Here is a 6,000-nt window from a genome sequence, read left to right as displayed (position 1 = left end):
CTCTCTCTCTCTCTCTCTCTCTCTCGTTTTCAACATGGTCCTTGGCCAGTGGAGTTCTGAACTTATTTTGCACCACTTGAACATACTGTGAAACCTCTTTCACTCTGACTCGCTCTACCATGTGTGCTGTACTGAGCTTTGCCTAGATGTTAGCTACAGAGAGATAGGGTTTTTCTAACACATAGAGATGGAAACTGCTTTGGAAGCCAAGACAAATGCGTCCAGATTCAAAGTTCGCTACAATGCTCGCATTCAAACAATGAATGTATTCATTCCAAGTCACTTACCAAAGCGATTCCAGACTTCTCTAAAGCTACACGACTTTGCTCCGTCCCCGACGGCAGGGGGCGCCATTCGTACTTGAAGGCAATAAACTTGTAATCCGACAAAACTGTCACTGCCTAGGCTTTCGTTCTCGGTTGGGTTGACCCCCCTTCCACTGCTAGTGCACGGTCAGACTGGTCCTCTGCCCCTGGCGCAGAGGGGCGCCTGCCAGCCTCCGTCCTGTGAGCATGGCCCTGTGGCTTCCGGGTGTCTTCAGGTCTTAGCCCTCTTGAGTAGACTCGCTCCCCAGCTCTGTGTAAGCGCAGCTGTGCGCAGGGCCACTGTGCTGGCCCGCGATCAGCCTGGCATTAGAGAGCATCCTAGTGGAGGAATAGGGCTGGACACCCTTCACACGGGATTCTACAAAACCATTTGGCACATAGTCGGGGCCAGGGCACCATGGCCCACCGCAGCCCCCACTCAGGCCGTGGCTTCCCGAGTCTCAGGAAAGCCGCAACCAGAAGACTATTTACAAAGATTCTTTTCCTGTCCTTCACTGTTTTTAGAACTCTGTTGAGGGCCTTTCTAGGCGGGGGGCGGGGGTATGTTTTCCTCGCTGTTGTGTCAGAGGGGTGGCGTCGTAGCCTCTGTGTGATCTCACGAGTGTCGCTCTAAGAACTCCCTGGTTGCTTCGTGCATGAGCTTCCTTTAAATCCATCCCAGCTGCCGCTCCTCAGTGGACCCCAAGGCCCTCCCTGTCTGTCGTGGCGTCTGCTTAGCTACAGAAAAGAGCAAATGCCAGAGAACTTGAGGAAGGTGGGGACCTCCTCCACTTGGGGATTTGCCCAGTTTGAAACCTTTGAAACCTTCTGACCTGCAGAATAGCATAAGGAATATTTTGACTTGAAATAACCAAAGAACTCCTCCTTAATGAGACAGTTCAGATACCTGTGTTTATATTTCCTGACTATCAGCTTCAAGTTTAATTGACTTCCGATTAAAATATTGCACTTTTTTTTTCCGGAAATGATTTTACCTGCATGTGCGTGTTGTGTTTTAGCTGCCCCTCCCCCCCCCCAGGCCCCAAAGAACTTTTCTTCCTAATGGTTAATGTCTTCACACAGCTCCCACTGGCGCGATGGATTTTCAGTAATGGATTTAGATTCCCTTGAGAAAGCCTGTATATAAAAAGTTAACAGATATATTTTATGGAAAAACCCATCTTATTTTCAAATATATTTAACTGCTGTTATATTTTATTAGAGGAAGGTTGTAAATATTTTCTAGGAGTTCTATTGTAAAGAAAAGTATTTTTGAAAAAATTAATGTAATAAAAAGGAAAACGTTTTTAAATGGTGGCTGTGACTGCTTCCTGCTCTGCTCTCATTCTGCCGTGCTCTCGGCCAGTGACCTGCATGCATCAGACCGGGATGTGACTCAGATTTGCACTATTCCAAGTTAACATCGTAATTTCTAATGTGCTTGACCTGTATATTTCCGGAATGTGGCTCCCTCTGCACAGCAAAGTGCTGGATGGAGTCTACTCATGTATTTTTAATGCGTGTATTTTTAATAAGGATTTTATGTAACATTTTGGCAAAAAAGAAAAAAGAAAAGAAAAATGAGGACAGTATTTTCTAATGACTTTTATAACATTTTGCTAAAAAAAAATGTTTCTTCCTAGGTCAGTTTCTTTCTTTCTTTCTTTTTTTTTTTTTTTTTTTTTTTTTTTTTTTTTTTTTTTTTTTTTTTTTGTTAAGGTGAATCAAACGTCTTATTTTCCAGGGGTTTAAAAAAAAAAGTTTGAAGCTAGAAAGCAATGGTTTATTTAAACATCACATGTAACAAACAAATAAAGATGTTTTGTAGACCTGTCTTTTAGAGGTGCATTCCTTAAATTAAGTGATGATGATGATGATGATGATGATGATGATGATGATGATCTGGGCATCCTAGGCCGTCTCCCATCCCAAAATGTTCTGTGTCATGCTGTTTTGGATTTGGTTTTGTTGTTGTTGTTGTTGTTTTGTTGTTGTTGTTGTTGTTTGAATGGTCAGAAGACTTTTGCAGATGAGAACGGGAGAATATTAAGGACAGTCCAGCCAATCAGCCTTCTGAGAAACTGCCGGTTCCCACAGGTGGCCACTCCTCCACTAGAAGCGCCATAATCAGATACACAGTGGGGATTGCGTTAGCTGTCCTGAAATAAACCATTACCTTTACGGGTCTCTCTCAGCTCACACAGTCCTTCTTTCGGCCTTAGACGATTCCAGGCGGCATGGTCAGTGCCAACTCCGCTGTCTCGCCTGTTCTGTGGACAGCGGGTTTAGACCTGCTGGTCAGATCCTATTCCCATTAAAGTGTTCCTCCTGCCTGGACAAACCAGGGCAAGGACTTCCATGTTGGCTCCTCGGGTGATAGCATTCCCCAGACTGTGCCACCTCCGGAGTCTCTGATCCCAGCCCTTGGGCAGCACAAGCAGGCAGAGCTCTTAGTAAGGCCCGCTATCTACAAAGCAAATCCCAGGTCAGCCAGGTCTACACAGTGAGACCCTTCACTGCCCCCATCCCCAGCAAAAGAAATCTTATTATATGTCTCCACAGCAGCTGTCTTAACCCTAATTTATTTACATTTTAATACAAATTTCTAAATTTTATTTGCATTTGCTTTTTAGTAGTCTTGGGAAGAAATGTGAAAGTTTCTGTTTTGTGCCGTTCGCCCTGAGTGAGGCTTTCTCGTTCCGCGCCCTGAGAGGCTGAGCCCCTTCGTGGGGCATTAATTTTAATCACTCTTTTAGATCGTCCGCTATCAAAACAGCCACCCAAGCTATGGTGTACATGCCGCCAGGACTGTAAACTGAGTCAGCTTTTAGGAACCACAATTCCAGGCCCCTAAAAGGGGTACTACTGCACCCACTCAGTCCTTCATTCATTCAGTCCTTCATTCATTCAGCCCTCATGAGTCACTTGACACTTTCAATACTATAATGTGTTTGACAATGGTTGTACCAAATACTTCACTAAAGAATTGGACCCTGAACAAAAGCAGACCAGGGGCTGGCCCACTCCACCATCCAAAGGGCAAAATGTAGACTTTATTAATACCAAGAGCATCTCCATGTACACCTCCTGGGTAATAATTAATGCACAGCCAGGCTGTCTCTGTGTTAAGGCCTCTCTGTTCTCTCAGGTCCACTCTGGAAGGAAGCACTCTTTTTTTTTTTTCCGGTTTTTCGAGGAGTTTCTCTGTGTAGCCCTGGCTGTCCTGGAACTCACTCTGTAGACCAGGCTGGCCTCAAACTCAGAAATCCACCTGCCTCTGCCTCCCAAGCGCTGGGATTAAAGGTGTGCACCACCACTGCCCCACAAAGCACTCATTCTTTTGAGAATGAACATTGAATCCTGAATTCTGCACATCTGTCAGCCCCAGGTACAGCCAGTTCGCTGAGAGGTATGTTCTGGGAAACTGGATAGGATTTTAGTCAAAACATAATTCGGAAGACATTTTAAGGAACATCTCTTAAGAGAGGCAGAATCACAAATATCTCTACATAGAAGAACCGTAAAAGAATATTTTGGGGAAAATAAAATTAATAATTCTCAACATAACAAAAAAGCTCTAAAGCCGGGTGGTGGTAGCTCACACCTGTAATCCCAGCACTCTGGGAGGCAGAGGCAGGCGGATTTCTGAGTTCGAGGCCAGCCTGGTCTACAGAGTGAGTTCCAGGACAGCCAGGGCTACACAGAGAAACCCTGTCTCCACAAAACCAAATCCAAAAAAAAAAAAAAAAAAAAGAAAGAAAGAAAGAAAGAAAGAAAAAGAAAGAAAGAAAAGAAAAGAAAAAGAAAAAAGCTCTAGAGGGGGTAAATTGCTTCCTTTATGCAAAGTCAGGCATGGCGGTTCCTGCCTCTGATCCCAGTGCCCGGGTGGTGGAAGTATTAGAGTCAGGGGTTCAAGACCAACCTTGGCTACACAGCAAGTTCTAGGCCAACTGAGCTACACAAGACTCTATCTCAAAATCAGTTGGTAAAATGGCTCAGCAGACAGAGATCTGCCAAACCTGAGCTGGATCCCTGGACGCCACAAAGTAGGAGGAGAGAAACAACTTCTGAGAGTTATACTCGGACCTCCACAGGACACTCAGGACACACATACAGTGAATACATGCATGCATACATACAAACATAAACACGCACAGTGAATACATATACACATACACGCATGCATGCATAAAGAATCAGTACAGTCAAAATAGGATTCCACCTAGATTCACTTCCATCTATGTTCTGGGCCTAAAGCAAGGGGCCCTCACTGGAACTTTCCAGAACCGCTCCTCTCAGTGAGGTCAGATATTTGAAAGTTCAGGCTGTAATGTAGAGGAAACTGTGATGACGGCCCAGGGTCAGAATGTTGCTGGTGCCACACCCGTGCTCCAAGGTCCCTGTACACACCCGCAGCTCCCAGACTCAGCTGCTTCCTGGAGCCTAAAGGAACCGACAAGCAGAGACAGGAATCGGATCTTTAAAGCCTCGCTTCATTTAGAGAGCTGTCAAATGGAAGAGCCCGTGGGCTAGCAGCCTGAAGAACTAAGCTAAGCCTCGGCTCTTACTAGATCATAGGAGAGGACACAGGCAGTCTGGCATGCAGAGGTCAGCCCTCCACCCCACCCCCACCCCGCTCTGGGCAGTGACCAGCCAGGTCTCTGAGACTTGAGGTGTCTATGCCTCTCTCGTTATCATTGTGTGTGTTCTTCCCTCATTCCATGGATCTTTGGCTTGAAACACTTCTCAAAAGCCTGAATGTAGAGCCCACCAAGATGACTCAAAGGTAAAGGAGACCTGAGTTCAATTCCCCAGGACCCACATGGCAGAAGGAAAATACCACTTCTAAATGTTTTCTGTCCTCTGACTTATACACACACAACACACACATGCAAAATTAATAAATAAAATACGCTGGGGGGAGGGGAACCGATCTAGTTAGTGTCTGCTGGTATTAAAACTCCTCCCAGATCATCAGGGCTGGGGGCAGGAGTTACTTCGGAACAAGCAAGCCAGGCCCAGTGTGGACGTGCTAAGCCTAGAATGTCACGTATGTGCCGACTCCTTTTTGCAACATGCAGTACAAGTGTGTGTATGACACAGAATATGAAAGGGGCTGACCTCTGTCACCCCAGCTCCACTGCTGGCAAAACTTGCCTTTTTCCTTTAGAGTGTGTGCTGGATAGTTTTATGTCAACCTGACACAAGCTACGGTTGTGGTGACTATTCCTGGTTATCAACTTGACATCTGGAATGAACTACAATCCAGAAATGGAGGGCTCACCTGTGATCCAGATCTTGAGGCTGGAAGACACAGGCTTCTGACCCAGATCTTGGCATGGACATCTTGAGGTATAGCGGCCATGAAAAGCTTAGGCCCTGGCAAGATAGTGCACACCTTTGATCCCAGGAGACAGGGGCAAGCAGATTTCTAAATTCAAGGCCAGCCTTGGGCAGGGACAGTTCCAAGTAAAGAATGGCTTAGGTCCAGGCGTGGTGGTCACACCTCTCATCTGGACCATACCTGCTGCTGGAGGCCTACATTCGGACAACGGAGGAAGGAAGGCTCACTCTCTTCCTGCTTGCACTTTCTTGCCAGCACATCTGTTTGAATCTACTTCTTCAGGACTCTAGCTTATACAGAAGACCAGCTGAAACAACTAGCCTATGGGACTGAGCAGCTACTAGATTCTTG

This window comes from Apodemus sylvaticus, chromosome 9 (assembly GCF_947179515.1).
Source record: "Apodemus sylvaticus chromosome 9, mApoSyl1.1, whole genome shotgun sequence".
Lineage (NCBI taxonomy): Eukaryota > Metazoa > Chordata > Mammalia > Rodentia > Muridae > Apodemus > Apodemus sylvaticus.
Note: the sequence above shows the minus strand (reverse complement) of the source record.